At 33.4% G+C, this 14,149-nt stretch overlaps 1 long non-coding RNA gene across 1 annotated transcript in view; it reads left to right on the top strand.

The window, feature by feature from the left end:
* Nucleotides 1-12,727, top strand: part of LOC125911645 (uncharacterized) — a 100,583-nt gene extending 87,856 nt beyond the window's left edge. Inside the window, exons 2-4 of the long non-coding RNA XR_007454396.1 lie at nt 3,004-3,094; nt 11,317-11,501; nt 12,552-12,727. This is a non-coding gene — a long non-coding RNA (uncharacterized LOC125911645). The remainder of the gene's footprint in view (nt 1-3,003; nt 3,095-11,316; nt 11,502-12,551) is intronic.
* The last annotated feature ends 1,422 nt before the right edge of the window (nt 12,728-14,149 follow it).

The following is a 14,149-nucleotide window of genomic DNA, read 5'->3' as shown; positions in this document are numbered from 1 at the left end:
TTAGTGAAACAGACTAACAGTACCAAGTATAATCAAGGTTTAATGATGCTAAATGAAGCCTTCCAACTCCATGCCTTCCCTTTCTAAACCCTTGAATTTTGGCACAATTTCAAGTATATATCCAATAGGCTTGGGAAAATTGTGCCGGAGCCTTAGATGCCTCCCTAGGGGGCATATGGAGCTGTAATCCCTAGTACCAAGTGTCTGCACCTGCCATCAAGAACTGTGCACCCAGTAAGCCCCAGCTCAAGCAAAGTTTTTATGTTTTCACACCTGAAAGTACTTTCCTCTTCTAATTTCTCTACTTCTGAATTTCTGTACATAAAAATATGAATGTACCATTTCTTAAAAATAGGCAGTGTTCTGCACACTGAAGAAATGATAAAACAATTGTCTTTACATTTGTCAATAGTCAGCCCATTGTTGTTATCCCTGGGAAAAGGAATACCAAAGAGGTGAATACAATGATAATCTGGGCTATGTTTCTATAGGCACTTTCCGCACTGTAAGGAAGTTTAGGAAGAAAGATCCAATTTTACTTCTATATATTATAAGTAACAATTTGAAAATATAATTTAAAAAACTATTAAATATTAAGGGATGAACTTAACAAAATTTGTGTATAAAATAACAAAATATTGCTTGAGGCAATTAAAGACAACAAAGTAAGTGAAGTACTTTGCTAAGTTTCTAAATTAAAACCTTAAACTGTTAGTAAGATTATTGATCCAATTTGTGTATAAATTCAGTGATCTAACACCCAACAGTCACTTTTTATCACCTCCTCAAGAAATTGACAAGATCCTAAAATTTATATAGAAATGTGAAAGACCTGAAATAGTTCAACAATTTAAAATGAAAGAACAAAGTTGAAAGATTTTTGCTACTTAACTTTATTATTATTATAAGGCTATAATAATTAAGACAGTGTGGTATTAGCATAAGGGTGTATATCAATTAAATAGAGATTTCAGAAATAGACCTACATGTAACTGATCAATTTAATTTTGAAAAAGGCAATATTACGGCTCCAGCTAATTCAATGGGAAAAATGATGATAGTCTTTAAAATATTGTGCTCAAAGCTCTGGATATTGCAAAAATAAAAATAAAAACAAATATTGAACCTTAACACTATATGTCAAAAATGATTCAAAAATGATTGTAGATCTACAAGTAAATATATAAAACTATCAAACTCCTACATAGGTAGAAGTTTTCTTAGATTAAACAAAACAAAAAATATAAAAGAAGATTGATAAAATGGATGTTATCAAAACTAAATTTCCTCTGTGAAAGATACCAATACAAAAATGAAAAAACAATAACACCAACAAATAGAAGCAAGCCGCAAACTGAGAGAAAATATTTGCAATATGTATATCTGATGAAAGACTTTTTTCCATGTTTTATAAAGAACTCTTATGTCAGAATAACAAACAAACAAAATAAAGAAGTAGGCAAATGGTTTAGAAAATATTAAGCAAAGAGATGTAGAAATGACCAATTCACATAGCAAAGATTTTCAACACCATTAATCATCAGGGAAATGTAAATTGAAGCCAACATGAAATACTACTATACATCCATTAGAATGGCTGTAATTAAAAAGACTAGCCATACAGAATATTAGCAAGGGTCTAGAGGAACTGAAATTCTCATACATTTCTGATGGGACTGGAAAATGGCAGTCACTCTGTAAACTAGCATTTTTTTGTTGTTGGGAAGGCTAGAATATTGTTTTCAAAAGTGAAACCTATACACATAACATAGGACCTAGCCATTCCACTCCTAGGTAATACCTGAGAATAATAAAAACGTCTATCCACACTAAGATTTGTAGACACCAACTTGTATATAGCAAATTCATGCATAATAGCCCCAAACTGCAGACAACCCATACGCTTAACAACAGATTAATGAGTAAGTACTCTGTGGTATATCCACATGGTATACTATATGCCAATAAAAAAAGAATACTACTGCTGCATACTACTGATGTATTCCCAAACATGGGTGAATCTTAAAAAGCATTGTATTGAGTAAAAGCATGTATAAAAAATAATCCTTTGTAATTACATTTGTATGAAATTTTAGAAAAAGGCAATTTACCCATAGTGAGAGAAAACAGAGAAATAAGGGGGCTTTTGGTGTGATGAAAATATTTTCAGTCTTGATTATGATGGTGGTTATACAAGTGAGTCCATTTTATTGCATTTTCCTAATAATGTGAGGAAAAATGTTCCTGCAAATTTCAGGACAGTCTGTTCACTTTTTGTGGAGCAGGGTGCCTATATATTTCAAAGGACTGATACTCAGATTGGATGTGTCTTATACAATTTCTCCTTGACTACCTTTCTTCTATCTTCTTTGAAATTTAATAGGTTACTGATTATTACTACTAGTTTTCAATGGGATTGTAATTTGGCATTTTTTCCTCTCACATACAATTAAAATTTTTTTCTTAAGTTTATTCATTTTTGAGAGAGAGAGAGAGAGAGAGGGATAATGAATAGGGGAGAGGCAAAGGGAAGGAGAGAGAGAATCCCAAGCAGGCTCCATGCTGTCAGTGCACTGCCCAACATGGCCCTCGATCTCACAAATGGTGAGATCATGGCCTGAGCTGAAATCAAGAGTCAGACGCTTAACTAAGCTACCCAGGCACCTCTACAAGTTTTCAAAAATGTTTATTTATTTTGAGAGAGAGACCGACCATAAGCAGAAGAGGGGCAGAGAGAGACAGAGACAGAGACAGAGACAGAGACAGAGACAGAGAATCCCAAGCAGGATCCACACTGTCAGCACAGAGCCTGATGCAGGGCTCAATCCCATGAACTGCAAGATCATGACCTGAACTGAAATCAAGAGCCAGATGCTAAACTGACTGAGCCACGTAGGCACCTCTGCAATATTTAAAAATAACTGAGATTGCTAACTAGTAGCCATACCCACCTGAGTGTAGCCTTCTTCTCTAAAACTCAATGGGATTTCTTTGAATTCACAGGGACAAAGTCTGTCTATTCCATTGCATCATTCTTCTGGAACCTTGATAATAGCCAATTCTACTGCCTTAACAACATCATTGCTTGCAGTTGGTAAGTTTGCCTTAATATGACTTTTCTACCAAATATTTGCAACAGATTTCTGTTTACCTGAAGCCTTGCTGTGTTCTTGTTTTTCACACATTTTGAATTTTTGAGATGCCTTCACAGCTCTCTATGGATGAATAACTAATTCCAATTGTTATGCTGTATTTTGCCTAAACAGATAGGTCCTTGAGCCTTTTTTAAATCAAACATAAAACTACAAACACCCCAATAGAAAAATTGACAGAACAGGCAAGTTACAATAAACATGAAAGGATTTAACTTCGTAAGTAATCAAAGGAATGCAAATTAAACAGTGAGATTCCATATTTGCCTATTGTCAGAAAAAAATAGAAATACTCATTGTTTTAAAAGCTTCAGAGAAAAGACACTGCTAGTAGGAATATCAATTGCTTTCTTAAAGTGAATTTTGAATAGATACTTTTAAAAACCTTAAAATGTATATTATATCTTGCCTAGAAATTCTACCTAATATCTTTTTCTAAGTAATCAGACAAGGGCACAAGTATGTAGGCACAAGCATATTTATCACAATGCTTTTTTAAATGTTAAAAACTCTACATTTCTAATAGTGGTAGTAACTGATGATATATTACATAAATGATGTCTGTCTATTATTTGGTCGTTCAGAAAACTGTTTAGCATTTCACATTGATGTCATGAATTTTGGTTTAAACTATATATGTATATATAGAAAACAATCTAGAAATTAATATATTGAAATGTCAACCACCAATTTCTATGTTGTGAGATTGACCATATATCTATTTTATTTCTTACGTTTTTCTCTAGTTTTCAAAATGTCTAAAATCCATATGTAATGCTACTCTCATATTCAGATTTTAGACATATGATTAACTCTGTATCCTATAGGTCTATTTCATACCTCTTGGTTTCTTTGCAATCTGTCTGCATTTGGTCTCATTTGCATTCATCCAGACTGTTTAGGATATTCCTTAAGAAGATAAAATATCATGTGACTTTCCCATAGGTTTTTGGTAACTTGTTTGTTCCCAAGTTCAAGCTACTTGCTTAGTGCATAAAATCCATCCTACTCTAGTTGTAATCTGTCTCTTCAACCTCATCTTCAGTCATTGCCTCAATCCTAATTTAGTCTATATTGTAAATTCCCCATCATCACCTTTCTCAGCCTCATGCTTTTGTGCATGTGCTTTCTTATTTCTGAAGCATCATTTCCTTTCAAATTATTATGCCTGGCACACTACCCATCCTATATATCTAGTTAAATTGAAGATTGCTGTGAAAACTTTCCCAGATATTCCAGATCTTTTCCTTCTCTAGCCACCCATAGTATTTTGATAATATTTGAAAATTATCTTTTAGAGTGGTATTTGTCTCAGGGCTAAGATGGGGAGTAGACACCTAGTCTTACAGTTTTGCATCTTCAGAACCCAGCACCTAGAATTTAGTACATCATAAACTTCATTACATGCTTGTGGAAATAAAAGGAGAAGGAGGACTAAAGCTTGTATCAAAATGAAAGTGAAATTCACAGCAACAAAATCATTACTCACAAAGAAGTCTGGTCCAAGATGGTGACAGAGGAGACTTCTGAATTTACTGCTTCCTATGGACACACCAATTCTACAGCTACACATGGAATAGTTCTTTCTGAAAGATATCTAGAAACTATCTCATAAACTACTATGGATTAGGTGAAAGTAGACAGCTTAAAAATAGACTCTTATAGATGCTTTATATAAGCCTTATTGTAACCAAAAAGCAAAAATCTATAATAAATACACAAAAGATAAAAAGAAAAGAATCCAAGCATATCACTACAGAAAATCAAGTCACAAAGGAAGAGAGCCAGATAAGAAGAAAGAAACATAGGAATTATAAAATATATAGAAAATAATTAACAAACTGCAAACAGTTCGCATCTATGAAAAATTACTTTAAACGTAAATAGACTAAATTCTTCAATCAAAAGATCCAGAGTGGCTAAATAGATAAGAAGAAGAAGAAGGAGAAGGAGAAGGAGAAGGAGGAGAAAGAGAAGGAGGAGAAAGAGAAGGAGGAGAAGGAGGAGAAGAAGAAGGAGAAGAAGAAGGAGAAGAAGGAGAAGAAGAAGGAGGAGAAGGAGGAGAAGGAGGAGGAGAAGGAGGAGAAGGAGGAGGAGAAGGAGGAGAAGGAGGAGAAGAAGAAGAAGAAAGAAGAAGAAGAAGAAGAAGAAGAAGAAGAAGAAGAAGAAGACGACCACCAAACTATATGCTGCCCATAAGAGACTCACTTCAACTTCAAGGACATAAACAGAGTGAAAGTGAAGGGTTAGAAAAAGATGTTCTCTGCAAATGGAAGCAACAACAACAATAACAACAACAGAAAGGGAAAGCTATACTTATATCAGACAAAATAGAATTAAGCCAAAGAATGTAATAAGAGACAAAGAAGGTTATTGTATAATGATAAAGACATCAAAACAAGAATCTATAACAATTGCTAAATATTTATTCACCTCCACAGAGGTGCATCTAAATATATAAAGCAAATATGAACAGATCTGAAGGGAGAAACATACAGCAATACAATACCCCATTTGAACAATGGACAGATTATCCAGATAGAAAATAAATGAAGTGCTTAAATTATACAATAGACCAGGTTAATTTTACAGGTATTTACCGAACATCCCACCCAATAGCAACAGGATACATATTCTTCCCCAGGTGTCCATATAACATTCTCCAAGATAGATCATAGTTGGGCTACAAAACAAGTGTTAATAAATTTAAGAAGATAGGTGCCTGGATGGCTCAGTCAGTTAAGTGTCCAACTTTGGCTCAGTTCATGATCTCATGGTTTGTGAGTCTGAGCTCCATGTCGGGCTCTATGCTGACAGCTCAGAGCCTGGAGCCTGCTTCGGATTCTGTGTCTCCCTCTCTCTCTGCCCCCACCCCCCACTCACTCTCTCTCTCTCAAAAATAAAAACTAAAAACATTTAAAAAATTAAAAAAATAAATACATAAATAAACTTAAGAAGGTTGAAATCATATCAAGCATCTTTTCCAACCAAATTTTATGAAACTAGACATCAATTATATGAAGAAAACTGGACAATTCACAAAATGTAGAGATCAAACAACATGCTACTAAACAATAAAATAAATGAGTGAGATAAAAAACCAAGAGAATTAAAAATAATCTGGAGAAAAATAAAAAATGGAAGCACAACATACCAAAATTGATAGGATGCAGCAAAAGCAGTTTTAATAGGGAAGTTTATATTGATAAATACCTACATTAAGAAAAAAGAAAGAGTTCAAATAACCTAACATTATACCTCAGGGAAATAGAAAAGGAAAAATAAAAAAGCCCAAAATTAGTAGAAGAAAGAAATAATAAAAATTAGAGAAGAAATAAATTAAATTGAAGCTAAAAAGACAATAGAAGAGATCAATGTAACTAGCAACTGGGTTTTTGAAAACATAAAATTGACAAACATTTAGTTAGCCTCACCAGGAAAAAAGAGAGGACTCAAATAAATAAAATTAGAAATGAAAGAGGAGACAGTACAACTGTTACCACACAAATAAAATAATCATAACAGTCTAATATTAACAATTATATGCCAACAATTGGACAACCAAGAATAGATAAATTCCTAAAAACATAAACCCACTAAATCTGAATCATGAAATAGAAAGTCTAAACAGAACAATTACTACTAAGATTGATTCTCTAATAAAAGTCCTCCAACAAAGAAAAGGCCAGAACTAGATGGCTTCCCTGGTGATTTCAAACATTTAAAGAATTAACAACAATTCTTCTCAAACTCTTCCAAAAAATAGAAGAGGAAGGGTGTGCCTGGATGGCTCAGCTGGTTAAGCCTTCGACTGGGTTTCAGCTCAGGTCATGATCCTATGGTTTGTGATACAGAGCCCCACATTAGGCTCTATGCTGATAGCATGGAGCCTGCTAGGAATTCTCTCTCTCCCTCTTTCTGACCCTCTCCTACTAATGCTCTCTCTCTCTCTCTCTTTCTCTCTCTCTCTCAAAATAAATAAATAAACAAACATTAAAATAATCTTAAAAAAAATTTTTTAAATGGGAGAGAACACTATCGACTGAACAGCCTTATTCTCCTACCAAAACCAGACAAAGACATTAGAAGAAAAAAAACTTGCATGCCAATATCACTGATGAACATAGATGCAAAAATCCTAAATAAAATATTAACATACTGAATTCAATAATACATTAAAAGGATCAAGTGGTAAGTGGGAATAATTGTAGGGATACAAGCAAGGTTCAAGAAATATGAATCAATGTGATGCACCACATCAACATAATAAAGGTTAAAAATACATGATTATCTTCATAGATGCAAAAAAATTGACAAAAATTAGATATCCACTCACAATATAAACTCTCAATAAACTGGGTATAGAGGGAACTTATGTCAACCTGATAAAGGCTATGTATGACAAGCCCACAGCTAATATATTCAATGGTGAAAAGTTGAAAGTTTTTTCTTTAAGAACAGGAGCAAGATAATGCCCCTCTTGCCACTTTTATTCAACATAGTGTTAGAAATCCCAACCAGAACAATTAGGCAATAAATAGGAATAAAAGATGTCCAAATTGTAAAGGAAGAAGCAAAATTATCTCTGTTTAAGAATAATTTAATATTATCATATATAAAAAACCCTAAGAACTTTAAAACTAACAAATTATTTCAGTAAATTGTGGGATACAAAGTCAACACACAAAAAATATGTTTCTATATACTAATAGCAAACTATCAGAAGGAGAAATTAAAGTAATTCCATTTATCATTTCTTAAAAAAATAAATAGGAATAAATTTAACTGAAGAGGTGAAAGATTTCTACACTAAAAAATTATAAGATACCAATAACAGAAATTGAAGAAGACACCTATAAATGGAAAAATATTTGATGTTCATGTACTGGAAGAATTGAAATGTCTATACTACCCAAGCAATCTCTATCAACATTCCAATAGCATTTTTCACAGAAATGGGCAAACAATTCTAAAATTTGTATGGAGCCACAAAAGACCTCAAATAACCAAAGCAATCTTAAGAAAGAACAAACCAGAGGCATCACACTTTCTGGTTTCAAATTGTATCAATAGTAATAAATGCAATAGTAATAAAAACAGTATGGTATTGGCATAAAGGCATACAATGGATTAGTGATATAGGATAGAGAGCACTGTGCTCTCCTGTGAATCAGGAGATCAATGGAACAGAACAGAGGTCAGAAATAAACCTGTGAATATATGGTCGATTAATAGATGACAAAGATCCAAGCATATACAATGAGGAAATGATTGCACCTTCAAAAAATGGTGGTAAGAAAGTTGGACAGCCACATGCCAAGGAATGAAACTGGACCACTATCTTACACCATACACAAAATTAATTCAAAATGGATTAAAGACTTGATGGGGTACCTGGATGGCTCATTTGGTAAGTGGCGACTTTGGTTCAAGTCATGATCTTGCAGTCCATGGGTTCGAGCCCCACATCAGGCTTTGTGCTGAAAGCTCAGAGCCTGGAGCCTGCTTCTGATTCTGTGTCTCCCTCTCTCTCTGCCCCCCCTACACCCACACCCCACTCATGCTCTCGCTCTCAAAAATAAATAAAGATTAAAAACAATTTTTTTTAAATGACTTGAATGAAAGACCTAAACCATAAGACTCCTAGAAGAAAACAGAGGGGTTAGCTCCTTGACATTGGTGACGTCAATGATTTTTTGGATTTAACACCAAAAGCAAAGACATCAAAAGCCAAAATAAACCGGTGGGTTTGCATCACACTTAAAAGATTCTGTACAACAAGGGAAACCATCAACAAAAAGAAAAGGCAACCTACAGAACGGAAGAAAATATTTGCAAATCATATATATATAATAAGGGATTAACACCCAAAATTTATAAAAAGCTTACATAATAACAAAAAAGCATCTGATTAAAAAATAGAAGATCTGAATAGCCATTTTCCCAAAGAGGACATACAAATGGGCAATAAGGGCATAAAAAGATGCTCAACATCACTAATTATGAAGGAAATTCAAATCAAAAGTACAATGAGATGTCACTTAACACCTGTTGGAATGGCTATTACCAAAAAGAAGAGATAACAAAAGTGCTGGCAAGGATATGGAGAAAAGTAAACATTTGTGTACCTTTTGTAGGAGTGTTAATTGTTATGGTCATTATGGAAGACACTATGGAAGTTCCTCAAAAATTTAAAAATTTAAAAATAGAACTACCATATGCTCTAGCAATTCTATTTCTGGGTATGTGTGTGCATATATGTGTGTGTGTGTGTATATATATATATATATATATATATATATATATATATATTCTTTCATGTATATATGAAAGAAACAAAGTCACTATCTTGAAGAGATATCTATACTACTATGTTACTTACAATAGCCAAGACATAGAAGCAACGTAAATATTCATCAGTGGATGAATGGATAAAGGTGTTGTTGTTGTTATTATTATTATTATTATTATTATTATTATTATTCAGGCATAAAAAGAAGGAAATCCTGCCATTTTTGACATGGATGAACCTCCAGAGCATTACGTTAAGTGAAATAAGTCAAACAAAGATCAGTTCTGTATGATCACACTTATTTGTAGAATCTGAACTCATAAAAACAGAAAACAGATTGGTAGTTGGTAGTTGTCAGAGTTGGAAGGGTGGCCTGTGGGAGACATGGGTGAAGGTCAAAAGGAACAAACTTCCAGTTATAAGATAAGTCTTGGAGATGCCATGTACAGCATGGTAACTATAGTTATTGTGTTGATCATTTCACAGTGTATACATAACTAAATCATTATGTTGTACTCCTTAAATTATTATAATCTTATGTGTCAAGTATATCTCAATACAACTGGAAAGAGTATTAACCACATATTAGAGCTAGTAATTAGAGGAATCAAATATAGTACTTAATGTTCCCTGATCAGTATTGTTTTTCTTTAATCCATCTGTCTTTGTAAAGTGTTTTAATGGCACTACCTGTATTAAAAATCACACAAACTTCTGAATAAGATTTGTAAACTCTAAAGCAATAAATAATCATTTTTAAAAACAAAATTGTACAGAAATCTATTAACTGCCTTTGGGGATAGCTGTTATCCACAACATGGTGTTAGACTATATTTGGTTGATACTTATAAAAGTTCTATAAAAGAGAGTTCTGTTATAATCCTTAAAGCTTGATGACTGAAATTTCTTTCTTTCTTTTTTTTTTTTTTTTTTTTTTTTGTTCTGAGTAAAGACCAGATAAAATATGCTGCTTGGTTTTTATTGAGGAAAATATTCCCTTGTAAGATAATGTAAAATATCCTATGATTTCTAGCAATGTATTCACTAAAGCAAAATGGATCAATTTGCCAAAAATTAAATGAAGCAATATTGAATCTAACCATCTGGGCAGGATGATATTTGTGTACCTAAACTCTTCTTGACATTTTCATTGGTTAAGGAATTACTCTTCACTTCATGACTCAAAGTTGCTTATGCTTCAGTAAAAACATCTGCTTAGTCTCTTTCCTGAAATGACTATTCAAAAATTATAAATAAAGCAGTATTTGAAAGCAATTCATATATTCATTTATAAATTACCTGGAAGTTTTGGATTTAAAAAGTAGGTATTTTATATACATTTTTACAATTCCATATGTTATGTGTACAATTTCTCATCACCACAATGTTAAGAAAATCATCAATGAAAATATTTCCTTTGTAAGAAAAACCACCAATACGTGAACATGCCTTTTGGGGAAAAAAGGATATAATCCCTTTCAATAATCTGAAATCCAATTCTTTTCCCTCAGAAATGAACACAGTTTTTGGTTTGATGACCTCCTCCAAAAACAATTTTGTATACTGATTAAGTGTAAAACATATACCTGTAATTTTAAGTATTAACATAATATGTTTTGTGTCACAATTTGATTTTATTCAATTATTAATCTCTTTCTTTTAAACTGTACATAACAAGAATGTATTGTAGATTTTTTAGTCATTCTTCAATTTGAAAGGGATTTAGGTCATTTATTTACTTATTGTTTTTTATATCTAACACTATTTGAGGCTTTACTCTGTACCCTTACCTTAAGTGGTCTAAATAAATTATGTAATTTATTTTTCACAAAAACTCAATAAATAATTTCTGTTATTGTCCCTACTTTACAGGCAAGGACCAGAGAGAGAAAACAAGGTCACGCTGCTAGTAAGGTGTGGTTTCAGGATTCAACTTCAGTAAATCTAACTCCAAAACTGTGCTCTTTTCTGCTATTTTGTATATTTTGCTACTGCTATTTCAAACATTGGCCTTCAACTCTTAAAAGACCACCAGGAAAATCTGTAACCAGGCAATGGTAGGTTGATTAGATTGACTTTGATAAGAGAGAATATCAAGTTGACATGGTCTTAGGGATGTCTTGGAAAAGGGAATCAGGATTTTAAGATTTGGGCAGGGTGACTTTTTAAGAAAGTCTTACATGGTAAAGAACTGAGTGGGATTGAGCATAATTTGTAACATAACACTTTCAAATTGGTGGGAACAGAGAGGTAAGGCTCTGGAAGCAAATTTTGACAAGAAATCTGTTACTCTTGATGAGTTAGCCTGTATTATAATTGATTATTAGTCTTATCTTCCTGGAGCGTATATCTAAGTTCTTTTGCCTGTTCTTGATATTATTTAACAATGGGACAGGAAGGTATATTTATCTTCTCACCAATACTGATACAATAAAAAGAGTTTTGCATGACCATTCATGTATGTGCACAATAGTTTTCCACTTCTTTTTTTTTTAAGTTTATTTATTTTGAGAGGGAGAGAAAAAGAGAGGGAGAGCAGGAAAGGGTCAGAGACAGAGGGAGGAAGAGAATTCGAAGCAGGCTCTGCAATATGAATGTGGAACCTGATGTGGGGCTCGATCCCATGAACTGTGAGGTCATGACCTGAGCCAAAATCAAGAGTTGGACACTCAACCAACTGAGTCACCCAGGCACCCCAGGCACAATATTTTTCTATGATAGATCTGTAGAAGTTGAAATTCTGAGGCTCTACATTTGTATATTTTTTTAAATTAACAGGTACTGTCAATTGTGTTCAATAATGCTATAATAATTAACATTTCCAACAAAGATATATGATGCTCAAATCCCCATACTCTCACTAACACTATATATGATCAAGCTATTAATTTTACCAAGCTGGTAAGAGGAAAGTGCTGTTTTATTTGATATTTTAATTATAACTCCCTTGATTTTTCCCCTATATTTTCCTAACAAATTTGAGCAACTTTCTTATGGTCCTCATTTGTATTTTGTCTTCTGTGATTGTATTTGGTTGTCTTCTGTGATTGTCTTCTGTGATGTATTTGGTTTTTCCCTTTGTCATTTTTTTTCCTATTGATTTGCAGGACTATTTCATATAATAGAGTTTCTTGCTCATGTGTTTAAGGAATGGCTTGGTCAGCTCTGATAAAAGACTGCCACTGAGTTCAGGTAATTTCACCTTGTACCAATTTTGGACTTTGGTTGAAGACAGCTGATACAGGGAACATTTACTTTTCATGGAGGAAATGGAAGTTCCTAGAGAGGTGAGTGGAAATATGTGATTTCTCCTCAGAGTTAATATATCTTCACTTCCATCCATATTTTACTGCTCAAAACAAATCACATGGACCATCTCCAAATCAATAGGGTAGCTGAATTTACTCTTCTAATGGGTGTCACAGGAAGAAGGTAGTAATTATTTGTGAACAAAAATCTAATCTACTCACTTATAGTTAAAGTTCACTCTAGCTTAAGCCCTACCAGAAGATAGTCATGATGCAGACTTTAGTGAATATCATCTCTATATATGTTTTTGTAACTACTCAACAAATATAATACATGTGTGTATGAACTACATTGTATAAATTGTTGTATTCATGATTTATCCATGTTTAAAAAATAATCACTAATAGACATGAACAGATTCTCAATCTGGTAATTAGGGAAACAAATTTAAATAATAGGATATAAAATTTTTGTCTCTTTTATACAAATAAATGTGATAACCCTTAGTGTTGGTGTGTAACTATGAACTGGAGATTTTTATTTATTGGTAATGAAAGTATTTATGGAGAGATAGGGATTTGGTTTTGACTCATCAATCTGAAGTTTCACAAGCCCCTACAATAAAGCAACTTCCCTTGTCTTTCTGGAAAAAATTACATAATGCAGGAACTTTCTATTTTTTCAAGTTTTTATAATACTCAGCCACATAAACTTTGGGGACTAATGTATATTTTGTCATAAAACATGGACTACACTTTTTTCCTATGGTTATTATACTATACAGACTTTTTTCTTGATTTGTGAATAAAATTAGATAATTTGTGTTTTTCCATTAGATATTATTATTCAGGGACCCTATTGATATCTATATTTTCTCTGTAGATCTCTCCTTGGTTTCTAGCACTGCTCTGAGGAATTGCCACTTTTTAACGTTTATTTATTTTTGAGACAGAGAGAGAGCATGAATGGGGGAGGGGCAGAGAGAGAGGGAGACACAGAATCGGAAGCAGGCTCCAGGCTCTGAGCCATCAGCCCAGAGCCCGACGCGGGGCTCGAACTCACGGACCGTGAGATCGTGACCTGAGCTGAAGTCGGACGCTCAACCGACTGGGCCACCCAGGCGCCCCGCCACTTTTTAAATCTATAGTTTACATGGCTTGGTTTGGGGATGTGAGATAAGCTGGTCTATCTAGGTTATCAACGTGATTTCCTCTATTCATTAAAGCAGTGAGGCTGGACAGACAACGTGTTAAATGTGTTATCTTTGACATGCCACGTCTCCAAATTTTAACACTTAGTATACATACTTCAAATTTCTAATTACTCAAAGGGTAATGCATATAGAAACCCACATGTTTATTTTTTTTAATGTATTTTATTTGAGAGAGAAAGCATGCATATGCACAAGTAGGAAGGGACAGAGAGAGAGGGAGAGAGAGAATCCTAAGCAGGCTCC

Source organism: Panthera uncia (assembly GCF_023721935.1).
Source record: "Panthera uncia isolate 11264 chromosome C1 unlocalized genomic scaffold, Puncia_PCG_1.0 HiC_scaffold_3, whole genome shotgun sequence".
Classification (NCBI taxonomy): Eukaryota; Metazoa; Chordata; class Mammalia; order Carnivora; family Felidae; genus Panthera; species Panthera uncia.
This window is presented reverse-complemented; position numbering and strand designations above follow the sequence as displayed.